This window comes from Streptopelia decaocto, assembly GCF_964273445.1.
Source record: "Streptopelia decaocto genome assembly, chromosome: 3".
Taxonomy (NCBI): domain Eukaryota; kingdom Metazoa; phylum Chordata; class Aves; order Columbiformes; family Columbidae; genus Streptopelia; species Streptopelia decaocto.
The window spans coordinates 8,719,270-8,735,416 of record NC_138656.1 but is presented as its reverse complement, the minus strand read 5'-3'; the positions used below and the strand labels follow the sequence as shown (position 1 = coordinate 8,735,416).

General features: G+C 43.3%; 1 long non-coding RNA gene across 2 annotated transcripts in view; it reads right to left on the bottom strand.

Annotated features, from left to right (window-relative positions):
- Nucleotides 1-1,005: 1,005 nt before the first annotated feature.
- LOC309437871 overlaps nt 1,006-16,147 on the bottom strand; it is a 68,073-nt gene continuing 52,931 nt past the window's right edge. For both annotated transcript variants that reach the window (XR_014183648.1, XR_014183649.1), the window contains exons 5-8: nt 10,872-11,056; nt 6,327-6,493; nt 4,715-4,883; nt 1,006-2,190 (exon numbers count right to left, since the gene is read on the bottom strand). This is a non-coding gene — a long non-coding RNA (uncharacterized lncRNA). The remainder of the gene's footprint in view (nt 2,191-4,714; nt 4,884-6,326; nt 6,494-10,871; nt 11,057-16,147) is intronic.

Genomic DNA, 16,147 nt, shown 5'->3' with positions numbered 1-16,147 from the left:
TGACTTGCTTGTATCAGCCTTGTTTGATGGTTGGGTTTATCCCCGTTAAAACCAAGCTCAGCATCGGCCTTCAGCATTAGGCAGGTAACACAGCCAAAGTCAGAGATGCCCATTTGATGGGCACTATCAATTTTCTCATGATTTTCCCCACCCCTAATATCATGTTTCTTTTCTTGAGTGAATTTCAGAGGAGCGGGGACACCAGACTCTCCAAGCAGCATTCACACGATTGCCAGCAGAAATCAGGACAAATACAGCGCTACCCCTTTTGGCAGGAGGAGGCAATCTCCTTGTGCTTTACCTGGAAGACAGTCATCAAGGCTTAGTAGCCCCAGGAAGCAACCTAACGCTGCAGCCAGAAAATGCACTTCGGATTCTTTTGGCAGGAGACTGATGTTTCCTAATATCACTCGGGATGCTTAAATGATGTGATAATAAGTGCATTAGCAGCATTTAGGAGATAGGACTATTAGCAAACGATGATTCATTTTTAAACTTTCAAATGTACTTAAAGCTGATGTTCAAATGTCAAAACCCCGCTTGCTGTCAGAGCTGTCAGGTGTGCGATGCTGTGGGTGTCGGGTGCTGGCTGCACCCCCAGGGCGGCTCCCAAAAGACCCTTCCACCCCACCCAGGCAGCCTGGCCACTTTTTACAGCCCAAGAACATCAATCCAAGGGCATTTCCAAGCACCACTTGCAGAAATCCCCTTGGGGAAGCTGGTTATGCCACCACTGAGTCAGTCTCTTTAAACTCACCCGTATAAGAGGATAACTTGGTTGCTCTGATTTCCTTTGTAGCAGTTATCCGCTATGAACATTACATAATCTGTCTCATCCTACATTATGTGAAATGGCACGATACCTAGAAAACTGTTTCATATATAAATTAGTATATATGCAAAACCTCAAAATGTACTTAAATATGTATATTTATTATATTTTGATATGTATCTATCATACATTATATAGATATTTCTTTTTTTAATTGTTTAGTCTCTCAAAAATGTATAGAAGCCTAAACATACACACATATGTATGTATGCATACATAGGTATAACATTCAATAAGATGCAGTGTGTCTATATATATGTAGACATATATGCATATAGGTACATACAGATTTACATACACACACGCATATATGTATTTATGTGTATCTATCTACATACTGGGTGTATAAAGATGACTGACTACCAGACAACTGTTCCAAGGCCCACTGAGCTCTATGATAACAACTACAAGGCTTCACAACAGCTCCCAGGCCAGACATATAAGCAAGCCCACTTAGGCATAACAGTGTTCACCCTCTTATGCATTATGAGCTGCTTTCATTAAAATTCAACACTTCTTTTAAGAGGTTTTTCTTGCAGCCACTACTCACGAGCCCAGCTCCACTCCTGCTCACAGAACAGAGATGCTCCCCTCTGCCTTCTCCCGAAGAAAGGACAGCCTCACCAAACCAGCTTTTCTTAGTTGTTATAAAGCACTTTTTGCTGGCTTTATTAGTATTGAGCTGGCACACCCAGGAGACCTGAAATATTTTTAAAAATACACCTCAAATTACTTTCAATGTCTTTTTCTCTAGCAGGTGCATTGCAAACATCACAGTGCCATTTGGAATCAAAATATTTAATCCTGACATTTTGTGAGAGGGGAAGAAGAAAAAAGAAATTTGGGGGAAAAAAAAGCAAAAGCTGGCTGTAATTCAAATCCTCTGCAAAGTCACTGGGAATCTTCCAAAAGGCTCCAGCAAGAGCAGGATTTGCTCCCCTCATATATACATAAAATTTGTTGTCTTTTGCATATCAAAGTGGTGAAGCCTGTTTTCTTCAGCTGTTGCTTTTAACTGTGCTATAAACAGAGCCTTATCTGTCCAGAAAAAAGAGTCTTTGACAAGGAAGACCAGCTCAGATGCCGAGACAAACTTGGCCACGTTCCTGCAGTGAGAGCAACGCCAATAAAGATGTGGGCTGGTCTCTAGATGCCGTCGATAACGTGATTTGGACTGTTGTTCAAAAATCTCTCGCTCCATCCCTGTTGCTGTTTACACCAATAAACCCTTCACCATCCCCTCCTCTCTGCCCTCGCGCTCCCTCCCACGCGTGCGAGGACGCCATATCGCAGCCAGGTTGCGATGGGCTGAGACAGCTCCGTATTCCTCCCAACCATGGTAGTAGACACTGAAGAATCTACAAAAGCAAGAAAAATTAAGCTGGTGAAAGGAAAACTTCCCCAGCCACCGTGCTTGTTGAACTGAACAGCTTCACTCAGCTCCACTTCTTCAAATTCCACCTTCCTCTCCCTTCTATTTTCCTTTCTGTCGACCAGATATGACTTCACCTACTTTGTAATTTCTGCTATTTTTTTTGGAGTCCTGCTCTCTTCTGCGGAGTTGCTCATGGATGCCTGTGTATCCCATTAATGTATTACATCTGCTGGAAATCTGGTCAATAATTAGGCTGGTAAGACAACCTATTAAAAGGATCTAAGTGCAGCCACTTCGCCCACTGCACCATGAGCTTCTCATGACCAGCAGGAACAGAAGTAATTAAAGCCAATGACCTCCATCCTCCAAATTCTCTTTTCTCAGCAATTTGACCATATGTTGCTTCAGATAAGTGCAAGGAACCCGTATGCTGTGTCAGAAAAAGGCACGTTTATGAAGTGGGAGTTTAGGGTGGAATTGAACCAAAGAGTCAATGCTGGAGGGGGTGAGGCTGCAGAGGTGTCGCTGGTCTGGTCACGTCCAGGCTGCGCAGTAGATATCGGCAAGCAGTGAAATCAGAGCAGATGATGCTTCCCAAAAAATGGCACGCATGTATTCTTATATACATGAACACAAACACACATATAAAAACCCATTGTAAATCTACAAAAACCCTAAGGACGTGCACGGGCTGGTCTTCATTAGCATTTGGATAGAAAAAACCAAAACCAACGCTTCCTTGTTTTGTTTCTGGACACTGAAAAACATCGCCGCTTTTTTGCAACTTCTTGAAATATTTTCAGCATGTGCTGGCCCAGCTTTCCTCTGCACCCAGGGAATTATGGAAATACGGAAGACTGATGGAGCTGCCAGAGAGAGCAGTGGCACAGTTATGCCCAGGCCAGCAAACAGAAGAGCATTTCCAGCGTGCGCTGAAAATTCAGATTCTGTCCAAGTCTTTGGAGAGCAGATGTCAATTATGAATCACATGATTACTCTGCCATATTTTTCCTGGTTATGCTCATTGACTTAGATAAGGTATCATTTTTCACCTACAAAATACGTTGCATATACAATAAATAATACGCACAGTACCATAATAAATATTCAGTATATATGGTGTGTGCATTATAGCGGTCCTGGTAGAGTTATAGCAGAACAGTCAAGGCTGAATCGGCATTTTCATTATAAAGGCTGATAATTCAAGATCAGTAGCAAAAGACAATGAAATACCATCTGCTCGCATGCAAACAGCTTTTACAGAGGGGGTTTAAGGTCTTGATGCAAACAGTTCTGCAAGGTGGGCAAAAACAAGAGAGCTCCTGAGACACTGTCTCTCACCGTCAAAACTCTTCACTTGATTTTGTTCCTACTTAGATGGCAATTGATTCTTTTCCTAAACCTCCAGCTTCTGGAGCCAGAAGATATTGTGAGTATCAGTGTTCTCACAGGAGATATAAAGGAGTATTTTCTAGACTTTCTGCCAGAATAGAAAAGCTTGAGAATACAAACTCTGCAACTCAACGACCAAAATACAGATGGGTTTAAATAAGTTTTCTCTGCCACACTTGGACTTCTTGACACTTGAGGAGGAGCAACACACACTCAGCACTTGCTGAAGGCCAGGACGGTTTTGGCTGGGGCTGGTGCCGACTTCTCCCAGTGGTACCAAGTTCAGTAACCAGCATCAGGTAGGTCTACACCTGCTCCCTCCCAGTGGCCTCTGAGGCTGGTTCAGGTATGGCTTATCACATACTTCCAACAATCTGGCCTCTTTGTACTGAAAATTATTGTCTCTCTAAACACTGCAGCCTCTTCTACCTTCAATGCTATTTCTGCTCTAGCTTGTATGTGATGGCTTGACCATAATTCAATGAAATACTCCTGATTCAACCATATGACTGGCTTACACCAAGTCCTCACAGCATTTTTGGTAGCCTCAGGCCAACCTTTATATCCCTGCTCAGCTCCCTTCCAATGGCTGCAGCCCATCAGGCAGAGGTTTGCATAGGAACGGCCTCATCTCAGCAGGAGGTTTTTGGAGCACGGTCTGGAAGTGCTCAAAACGGGGCTGGTCAGACCCAGGCAAGCAGCTTTGCTGGTGCTGAGGAGGAGATGGCTCTTTCCAGATGAGGGGGTTAAAGAACAAGCGGGAGATCTGGTGGTAGGTGGCAACCTCCTCTTTCAGCACAGCTGCTTGCACAGGGCATGTCTGTTTACACCTTGAACTAATCACAGTGACAACCAGCAGTGAAAACCTGGATGCGGGGAAATCCATGGGAATTTTGCCCAGACTTTTCCCTTGAGCTGTTACACTTGTGGTTCAAATGTATTTCTTCCAGTACAGTATTTCTTCCAGTACATCGTACCTTTCCCTCCAATGACAAAATTAATGCAGATTTTTTAGCTCATACCCAGCAGGCATCTAAGCATCCTCATGGTCCTGTGCAATAAAAGATGGACAGTGATGCTGCAAGGTGTAAATACAAGTAAGTGGATGGACTCACCTCTGACCACATCACATCTCGCTGCCCATCTTGACATGTCTAACAGGTGAGTTCACCCTGATTTTATAATTCCCTTCTTCGCTGGCTGGCTCTGCATTCATGATAAGTATCATTTGCACATCATTGCAGCCTCAGTTCGGCAGCTCTTCGAGCCTGTTTCCAAAAGAAGCTGTCACAGACAATAAACACCAAAGTAACCCCACTTCCAATTTAATTGTTTTCTCAAAATATCACTAGCAATTAGACTATATTAGCAACAGATTGTTTGCAGTAGCTCATTCTCTGAGTCAAAACTGGTTTCTTTCCCTTTTACAATCACACAGAACATCTGAGGCCAGAAAGTACCTAGTTGTTTTGTTTTGTTTTGTTTTGTCTTTTTCAGAGTCAGAATCAAGTAATCAACCAACATTACTTCAACAAAGTCCAAAGTGTCTGGAAAATGCGGAAGAAAAATATGGGATAGCTGGAATTTTTTTTATGTTTACAAATTTATTGTGTAAGTTTTAAGAAAATACAGCGACAGCATTGCCTGCAGTACAGCAGGGAATGACAGTCAATAAATAAAACTAAAGGACTGTGCAATAAATAAATACAAGACTAATATTATGTGTTTGTAGCAGGCTGATCAGTTTTAAATCCTCTGCCTAAGGCTGAATTTTACAATAAACAAACCACGCCTGTATGCTTTTCTCCATCGGTGCTGGATGAGTTCACTTATTTATGGTTGGACTCACCTTTTCCCCCACACATGTCATTTTTGCCCATCTCGATTTTCTCCCCTTTTTACAAACGAATTCAAAAGCCAAGCAGGATTTAGCTTTGCCCAGAAGTAAGGTACACCTATGCTCTTACTGATGTGGCATCTAGGCTCTACCAGGACACACTGGGTCAGTGGAGCACAACCACGTGCACACCCCCTTCCTTGTTTCATATACATGCTCTTCACCCAAGAAAGCTGTGCCGCGCCTGTCAAAACGTGTCCTGTGGTGTCCCCGGGGATTTTTTCCAAGGCCGGCTTAGCCAAGTGACCGCACATCTTCTTATTACTTTTGGTGGAAAATATTAGCCCTTTCTTTTAAGCAGCGCTGCATGGTCGAGGGGGCTTGGAGGGCTCCAGACAAGCGTCTGCAAAACCATCTCTGGCTCAGTGGCTGTGATCACGGGCTCGGTAATTTGTTTGATTAGAGCATCCGTCTAAGACAAAGGAAGTGTAGTGGAGTGAGTCGGGCTCTGGTCTCATTTACAGGTCTGGAGATGCATGGAGAAGCTATTACAAGTGACCTGTGACCTGGCCCACCCTCAGGTGAAACGGCTTTGCCCAGTCACCTCCTGTTAGCCTCAGCCAAATGATAGGCTTCGGGGAGCACGGGACGCGGCGACGGTTCGTCAGACAGACAATATCGGACCTGCAGGCCCAGCCCCGAGCTATGCAGATGCAAAAGCAGATGAAATTTAAAAAAAAAAAAGGGTTTTCAAACTTATTATGGTGATAGTGTTACTTACAACAAATCTGCCTGCAGTTTTGGGGCTGCAGAGATAAAAGCCCTCGGGAAAAATGTCAGTGGCTTGAGTTTATTTATATGTAAGGTAACCATGAAAAATGTCGGCGTACCACTAATTGTAGGGCATATTTATTCTGCACAAGTTGTTTTCCACATTAGCACAGTTGTTAAAATGCAGTTTTGCCTCAGGAATATTATAACTTTATCTTCTGTAATTATAAATGTGCATGTTGCTGGAGTACTATATACATTGAAGAAGAAACGTAAGAAATGGGCACTGCAAGGGAGAAAACAAACATAATTAAAAATGTAATGTAGTAATTATATGAAACATACTCTGGAAGTACAGACCCACGGATAAGCTAGCAAAGCAGCTATGGCATGATAGATCCTGGTTTTAGATTTGTATGCTGTCTCACTTCAAATTTCTCCCATGGTTTTTCACTCAAACCAACTAACCAGTTGGCAAGACGAGCATTTATGTGCAGCAGTATGTTATTCCGTATTCTGCAGTCACTGTAGTGCAAGAGCAACTTTACTATGAAAAACTACAATCAGAAAAGAGGAATGCAATGACACATTGTAGTTATCATACAGTAAATGTTTAATGAACGACAGAGCATCTTCTGATACGGTAAGGAATATTTTAACTAAATATCCTGTATCATGCAAAATACCTGATGTCATTGATACAATCATAACTGTGTGTGTGAAGCACAGGACACTAAGGGTCCCTGACCTGCTGTATGTTACAGATAACACACAAGGTGCGCAGACTCCTATTTCCTTGAGAAACACCTGGCAAGCAAAATGTGCCATTTTCCTCATGGTGCTACAAGGCAGAATTCAGACACGATTTGTTCACCTGGAGTAAATAAGGTCAGAATTATGTCCGGGATTTGTATGATCAGCCTCAGCCTGGCTTGTCTGGGAGTCAAAGTTTTCAGAAGAAGGGAATCACTGCGACCAGGACTGCAGCAGTGACCGTGGCCATAACAGCAGCCGGCAATTGCTTCCAGTTTCCCTCTGGGTTAGGTGCACCCCAGGCACAATACTGGCACAATGCATGAACAACGGATGCACACATACACGTATTTATATATCGGGACCAAGAATCTGTTTCTTTCCCAGGGAAGGGGCCATTTAATGGTGCAGGAAAGCACATGGTGGCATTTCAAGGTTTTCAGATTTTATTTGTTTTACTGATTCCTTACTTTTATACCAAACTGTTGATCACACCACCCTGAGCTTAAAAGACAGATAACACCAAACTTCCACTAGTTTCTGGGCAGGGGCCAAGCAGAAACATATTCATTATACCCTTCTGGCTCCCACTTGAACACCCTATGCCATCTCTCACCTACCACATTCTCCATTTTTTCTCTTTTTCTCCCCTCCAAGGATACTTACTGCCCTCTAAAGGCTCTTCGTACTTCAGAGTCCTTTCTCTCTCCACAGCATTTCCCCCCATGCCAATCCCTTTTTATGTCTCCTCTAGGGTCTGGCAATCTCTCACGCAGCTAAATGGTGCAAATGAAACACTCCAACCTCTCCCACTTATTCACTCAGCGATATCTGTGGCAGCCAGAAAGCCAGAAAGTGATGGACCCTGAGAGTTCATCAGAAAAACAAGGAGAGGGTCCACTGAAAGACTTGGAACACATTCTGACCCATTTGCCTATTTTTTTTTTCCCTCTGAACTCAGTTATCCACCTTCAGAGCTCTGGTCCCACTCCTGCTGCTCCCAGACCTAAGACCCTGTCACAGATGACAACCAACAACAAGACCTCCCCAGAGTGCATCCCCCCCAGTCATCACCGCCTCAAAGGGCTGAAGTAGATTTCCAGAGGTCACCAGTCTCTTCCCTGGCCCATGGCACCTGTGTCATTCCTGACAGATCCTTATCTTGGGGTTTTTAAGGCCCTCAGTGCTGAGACACTGTCACCTCCCCAGGCAGTGTCCTGCAGTGCTTTGCTGTCCTTATCACAAAAAGGTTTTAACCTGAATCTTTCTTACTGCAATTTAAGCCCATTACTTCTTGTCCTATCTGCAAGAGGCGTGGAGAACTGATTATTCCTTTCCTCTTTGCAGCAGTCTTTCACATTTTTGAGGATTGTTTTGTTGACACAGATACCTCTTTGCACCAAAAGCACAGTCTGAGAAGAGGTTTATCTCTCCATCGCTGAAACCAGCATACTTTCAGCTAAAATGTCCACTGACAGCATTTCTATTGTAAATTCACTTTACGAAATGAACTGAAAACTGAAATGAAACCTCATTGAAAAGCTCACATTACAGGAATTTATATTCCCTTTTTACTGTCCCTTAAAATACAAACAAGACTATTTTTGACTTATGTGTAATTGAAATAAAAATAAGCAGACGCAGCTTTGCCAAATGCCAGTACTGAGTACTCATCAGTTAGGACCCCAGAAATTATCATCTGGGCTTAAAAATAATAAAATTTCAGCGATGCATACGCAGCTCTTCATAATTGCCATCTGGGCTGGATTCTCTGAGAGCTTGAGTCGGGCTTCTGCTCACCTCAGTCAACTATTCATGCACCAGAAAATTAGATGTCTTGTCCATCTGTCATGGGCTAGCGGGTGTGGAAAAGCCAACACATCTATTTAAGGTGGCATAAGTGACTCCCTGGAAACGTCTTTCTTTCTCCTAAGAGATTGACTAGGAATTAAAGACTTTCAGAACAACAAATCACAATGGAGCAGGTTTTATTTTCATAGACCTTCTCCCCAGTGAAGCAGCATCCTCTCTGTGAGGATGCCTCCTTGACTTGGGCAAAAGCTGAGATCCTCACATCAGCTCACATCTCCAAGGCCTTTAATAAAGATGACAAACATCAAAGTACCTACGACGAATTCACCAGCAGGTTCACAACTTCTACAGGAAGCTGTATTTCTGATTGCTTTGGAGTAAACCCCCATGTTCATGTCAATGGTGCTGTAAGCGCTTGGCAGATGTCATTGACCTGGGGATATGTTCCTGTTCAGGAGTAGCCTGACGGGTATTTTTCTGCTTCTAAAGGCACCTTCTTCTTACTGCAGAGTTTTAGGAGCTACAACTTTTCTAATCTGAAGCTGCCTACGTTTCAGAAGAGAACAGGCTCTACATCTGCTTGATTGATGCCCAACCTTTTGGCTGACTTCTGGGAGCGAGCCTTTCTTCGTGAAGTACGGAGTCAGCATTTGCTGCCTGCTCCTGAGTGCAGTGGGCGAGCTCAGCGTAACATTTAAAGGTGTCTCTTTTAGAGGGTTTCTGAGGCCAGATAATTTTGAGGCCACAGGTTTGAGCCAAGGTCCTTCCCTTGGGACAACAGTAAAAAGCTGTACGGAGAAAAAGAAGATATGGTTCCCACCTAGCTCCGCTGGTGGGAGCCGAGGAAATAATGAACTAAGCTCAATAATTACGAGTCTGACAACGGCTGAGTGAAGGAAACAGGGCACATCACATGGAAAAACCTTTCCCCTAGTATTCTGCTTTGGAAAAGAGCAACCTGCTGCTTCTGAGGTTATAGTCAGGTCGCCATATTTACTAATCACCAATGAACACATGTGCATGAACTCATCTGCTTGCTTTTCGAGTCAATTTATATCATATTTGGTGGCGAGTACAACGTTGCTGTCCCCTCTAAGTCCCATCCTAAGTGACAATGTGCCAAATTTTGACCAAAATGGCATCCATTGACCTTTAAACCTCTCCTTGCTTTCATCGGTGCAATTAGTAGGCTGCACTTGTCCTCTTAATGAAGTTAAAATGACAACAAGAGACTCTTACAGTGAAGTGACAGAGCTTCGGTAGTTGCTGTTAGTGAAAGGCTCTTAAAATATGCCCAGTTGTTCCAAACTAAAACCACTTTTGAGCTCAGCAATCTGCTTTTGGGCTTTCCACAATGGTAAAATCAGTCAGATCAACTATATTTTGCTTCTCAACAGATTTCCTTACTTCAAAAGACTTTCCAGCTGGAAAGTCTTCTTGTGATATATATATATATATGTATATATATATATTTATATAAAATACATATTTCTTTCTGGTAATATTTCTTTATACCGTGTTATCGGGAAGAAGGATGAGAGAATGAACATGAAAAGGTTCAAAAAGTACTACTCGGATTCAAGATCTCCCTGTTTTATCAGGAAAAATCCACTGGGGGAGCTGCTGGAGTAAGAGGATAAGGGGGGAACAACAGTTGGGCCAAGCTCTTGGCTATGGGGTTATTGAGGCGGGGATTTTGCTGCATCAAGTAGGAATAAAATAACCAGCTTCGATTTTCTTGCCCCATGCATGAACTGCACACTTTGAAAGCCAACCCAAACAAATGAAAAGCTTTGGCCATATTGCCATTTAAAAATTGCCTCCTGCTCAGTGAGGAACGAGGCTTTTTCTTCCCTTTCTTCCCTCTCCTCCACAACAAATTCTCACTAGGATTTTTTTTTTCCACTACAGACAGCAAACATAATTACACAACAGATCAGAACAGCTTACATAATGCCCTCTATAGAAACCTGCCTTACCTCAGAGGCATATTAGCATTTCTTATGGGTTTAAAGGGTGAGGGATTAATTACAGATTTTCAAAATATGCCTAATTACATATTTACTGGTGGAATAAATAATTCACGTTTCATAACTCACCATGAAATGACTATTTTCTTTTGAAGATTGAAAATTCGAGCCTTGGAAAATGTTAAAGTTCAAACTCTGAAGAAAGGCTCCTAATCCTTTACAGATCGGCATTTTACTCACATAAAAAATACAGCAGAAAGTCACTCTTTCACCTGAGTGACTTGTAGACCTCTAGAAATGTCTCACTTGGCAATCTGTCAAATGAAATGAGCAAAACGTTAAAAATGTGATTCGTTCATTTACTTTGGCAATTTGGTAGATCACGCAGGATTTCGGGAAGCACCTAAATGACTCAAGAGCACAAATTTCCCTGATTCTTGGCTTTTGCTTTGGGCAGAGGTGGGATCAGAAGTATCTCCATGTCCAGGTTGGTGCGGGCAGCGACTGGTACCCTCCTCCCGGGGCTGGTGCGGGGGCTGCTGCTCCGCCGTGCGTGGCGGTGGCACCCGGGGACTCCCCATGTGCTTGTGAGCGAGCGTGCCTTTAAAAGCTTCATGGCATAGGGTCATCTGGAAGCATAAATCAACTTGCCCCTTTCCTGACCTGCCCTAGCATACAGCCAGTGGTTTCCTCCGTTATGTTTTATTTTAGCCGGAGTTAGCAAGAAGAATATCCCTTTGGCATTTAGGGAATATACAAATTATTACAGAAGAGCAAATAAATGCCCCCAGGAAGGAAATAACTGCTTCTGAGTGTTTTATGAAAAAAAAAAAAAGCTGCCTTCAACAACAGTCAGTGCCATGTTCACTAACTACAGATACCACAGGAAAGAAAGAAGGAAAGGCAGATCCCACGTGTCAGTACAACTGGTCTTGGTTGGGTTTTTGGTAGACTTACAAAGGAGATTGGAGTTTCTGGCCCAATATTGCTTCTGTGTACATATACATAACAGTCAAAATGTATCCACGCTAGTGCTGGTATGTTATGGGAAGTGTAGAGGGAAGAAGAATGGCTTAGGTGAGCAAAGCAGTAGGACATGGAGAGTGAATGACCTGGCTAAGCCACCCCCTGGTCACCCCACCACTGGGCAGCTACCTAAGAAAACACTTCTCCTGGTCAGCTCACACGTTCCCCTGCTTGGTTCTCTTTGTGTAGGTCCTTAAAATAAAGCCAATATACATTTTAGAAATAAAGATATACAGGGGATATTCATAGCATATAGCAATGGAGTCCACCTATGCAATTACCAAGGAAATAAACACTGACTTATAGTATAGCCATACTTGTGATTAACTTGTAGACACAAGTCCATGTGGTTTGGACACATATATGAAAATAACAACCTGCTAATCAGCATTTTAGTTCTCACAAACAGAACTACATATGTAGAGGAACATAAACCAAAACAACCCGATGCTTGGTCAGACTCTGGTCCTAGTTCAGCCTTTTCCTTTTGTGCCACCTTGTGTAAGTGGCGTAGTTTTTTTATGTCGTACTTCCCTTAAAATGCTTTGCACTTTATAAGCTAAAATTATTGTGTACAGACTAGTCACCAATTTAATTAAAGTGGATGGAAAAGTGGAAACCCACTCTTCTGATCAAACTGGGAATAGAAATGTTATTTTCATTTTGGAGCAAAGGGTCTACTTTTTCATACACTTTACACATTTTTCAGTAGTTCAAAATCTACATGTCTACAGATTTTTTTTCTTAAGAATGCCTTACTTTCAGTTCTGTTTTCAATAATAATTTCCGTAACAACCTGTACTTTAAAACAAGATAAAATATTCTGCAGAAAGCACTGATAAGATTGGTTCAACCTACAGAGGCGATTCCACTGTAAAATTCTGTCTATCCAAATGCTCAGCTTTCCCGGACAAAAGCTCACACATTATTTACAGCAGGTAAAATACTCTGCAGTGATGGCATCGTCAAATGGGAGAAGGCAGTCAGCGGTATGAGGTGGTAGATGAGGGGCAGCAGAGCATCCTTAGCTATAACTACAAGCAGTGAACACTGTAGGACAGATTTATAAATGTACTGCAAGCCATTTAAAAAGTCTTCTCCCTCTCTCGCCCACACAATATTAATTACCCACGCTGGCTTGTGCTAATTCATTTTCCTTACACCTCAGTAAAGGAAGATGGTGTTCAAAATAAGCAGTGTCAAGATACAGGGTGAAGAAGGTATGGATACTCTGAAATTGCATTTTTGGGGCAGGAGAGTGGGTAAGGGACAAAGAATAACACCTATAAGTTATGCTTCCAACTCCGTTTCATTCATTGAGTCATGTAAATAAATATCCAGGCAGTTTGGTCCCCATCCCACAGCCTCAGTGCAGCAACCCTAATTACTCATCTATAAACAATGCAGACAAGCCATCGCTCAACGCCGTGCTACGCCTCATGGCCACACGCTTTGCATCCTACCTGGGTAAATATTAAAATGAATATAATCTACTATATTTTAAGGGTAGAGTTATCTGCAAAGTGCAGTGATTCACGAGCTCTCCGAATGTGCATAAAGTGCTTTAGTGAAAGCATTTCCTAAGGGCCTGATCCAGTCATGCTTCTCAAACCCTCCGCAGCTGTCTAGACTGGAACAGAAAGGTCATTCAGCCACTGAAGGCCAATCCATCACTGACATTAAAAAAGAAAATACCCCAACTGCTCCAAAGGTTCAGTTTGTGGATCTGATGGGGAGATACTGAAAGAACTGCCAAGGTCCTCCTTCCCCAAGGGGACGAGAGCCAACAAAAAGCCCATACCCTTCCTGGCACTCGTTTTGAGGATCTGAGCAGGAAGCCAGAGGATCCCAGGAAAATTCCTGCCTCGAAGCACAGCTCTTGTCATCCCCTTCTTTTTAACATGCTAGTGTCGCTATGCAAGGGACCGCTGTGCTCTTCCACACTGGGACTTTTTTCTCTGCTGGCCTTTCCTCAGCACTGAGAAGCACTGGATCTGCAAGATCCAGAGTTTATGTATGTTCTATGATAGGAGAAGTCCATGCACAACCCAAGTGTCTCTCCCACAATGTATAACTTCAGGATGGAGGACCCCCCTTTCTGCAGGATACACATGGCCCCTTCACTGCTCTAAGCCCATTGACATGTAGGATTGCCCTGTGGTGGTATCTGGAGGTGTTTGCTGCTCTCTCCTCCATCAGAAGACAGAGACAAGCAGGTCACTGTTGGACTGCAGGGAGTTGCTCACCAGCTGGGGAAGTCCCTCTATCAACCCTTTAGCATTGCTAAAGGACACCGAGCTGTAAAATAACCCAATACCCGGGGGATTCCTCGCATGCTGCAGACTCAGTGGGCGACTTCAGCCTCATTAAGCTTGGGCAACTGGGGCTGAAGAAACCTCTGCAGGGGCCAGATGGGAAAACCCAACAGGACATCACACAGCTGATGAGAACGGGGCATTTTTCCACCTTGAGAGCTGGCAGCTCGCCGAACTGCTCTGGGTCAGCAGCGAAAGGGGCTGGATACCATTGCCCCAGCTCCCTCCTTCTCTCCCTGAATTAAGGGAGAGCACAAAGAAGGCAGCGCGAGGACTGACAGTGTTGCTTGAAAAATGTATTCCAGCTGCTCTCCTTAAACTGCAAGCTATGGCCCAGTTGTTTGAGATCACAAACATTTTTGAAGAGGCATTTCTGGGGTCCAATAGGACCTGCCTCCTCCAGACGTGGATGTTTCAAAAAAATAAAAGAAAGAGAAGGGGAAAAGAAAAGGCAATTTCCTCCTAGATCTCGTCTTTTCCATTCGGATTTCAGCCACCAGAACCATTACCAAATAAAATGTCAACTTTTTTTCCCTTGTTCATTAACCTTTGATGCTTATTGTACAGCCAGTTTCAGTGCTCACAGGGGACTCAGGAGGCTCAAATCACAGCATTCATTTTACTCGGGGCTTAGGCACAACTTGAATCGCAGTCCCGAAAGGAGGGAGGGGAAGGGAGGGAAAAGGCTATTAGCCCAATCTTGCCTCTTCAGCGGTTTACATGTTTAATAAAGATTGAATTTAGAGAGAGGGGGGAACCCCCAACTTAGTAATAATTCCCTTCACAAGTTCTGCTATAATTAAAAAATAGAGGCAAGGTCATGACGAGTGCTATTGAAAATAACAGACAGACCTGTAATTATAGCAGGGCCAGCTAAACCAAGGGTTAAAGGTCTCTTAATACTCTGTCAGCATTTCCACTATAACCCCTCAGTTTCAGGGGTTTACAGCTCACACATAAATATTTGCTGCAGGCCAAAAATGGCCCTTCGAGAGGTCAGCAAAAGGAGGTAAATTTTATTTACATATTTATAAAAAATGGCCTGGCTCCGCAGAAGTGGCAAGTCCCCCACCAGCACCACCAGCGCAGTTCATGGGGATGAGGAGGGAGAGCCGACAGTCCTGACCGTGACAGTGTATGGGGTGGGTGGAGGAGCTGGAAATAGATTTTACCCAGAACAAGTGGCTCCAAATCCACAGAAACCCTGTATGGAGGCAATGATCTGCAAATACAGTATATATTATAAAGCTGAATTCTTAAATAATAAGGCCGTATTCCTACCGTGAATTATACAGATAATCACTCCCACTGTTCAGCCAAGCAGGCACATAAGTCTTTGGAAGATGAAAACCTAAGGCCTTGCTAGCATATTGGTTTAACTTAAATCAGTACTTTAATTGATTTATTTAAGCCAGTGCCAAACCCGGTGTGACTCCCTAATTTCTGCCGTAGAGTAGATTATTTCAGTTTAGTTCAAAAAAGAGTATCTCAATTTTTTTTTTTCCAAAGCATTCCTTCCTCCCCTTTTCCTATCTCTGTATTTATGTGACCCTCAGCTGACATTAGTTCACTGCTTGAGGATCAGAAGAGGTAAACCGGCTGTGACCTTTTCCAGGGCTCCTTTACTTGAGGGACTGAGCTTCTGCCATGGCCAGGGCAACCACTTGCACCTCCTAAATACAACGTACAGGCTGGGGAACCTAAGATCCTGCTGCCATCCCTGCAAATCCTGCTTTCTTTCCTTTAAAAGTCTTCTAAAAAGCTTCTGCTCCTCAAAATATAAAATAAAAAGAGCATTCCACACAAACCCAAACAAACACCATCCGGAAAGCTCAGAAAACCAGACTGGCAAATTTCCTGAATTTGGGAAAAAAAACCACAACACAAACCCTTCTCTCATGCTGGCGTGATATATAAGCCAGCAACCAACTTTTGGGAGGTGACCTCACCATTTTCTATGTTTGCCATTAGCGATCAAAAGAAAGACAGTTTGATTCGCAGTGAGAGCTCCTCCATTGCTGACTGGTTCAACTGGGCTGCTCTTCTCTCACAGCTGCTCATCGC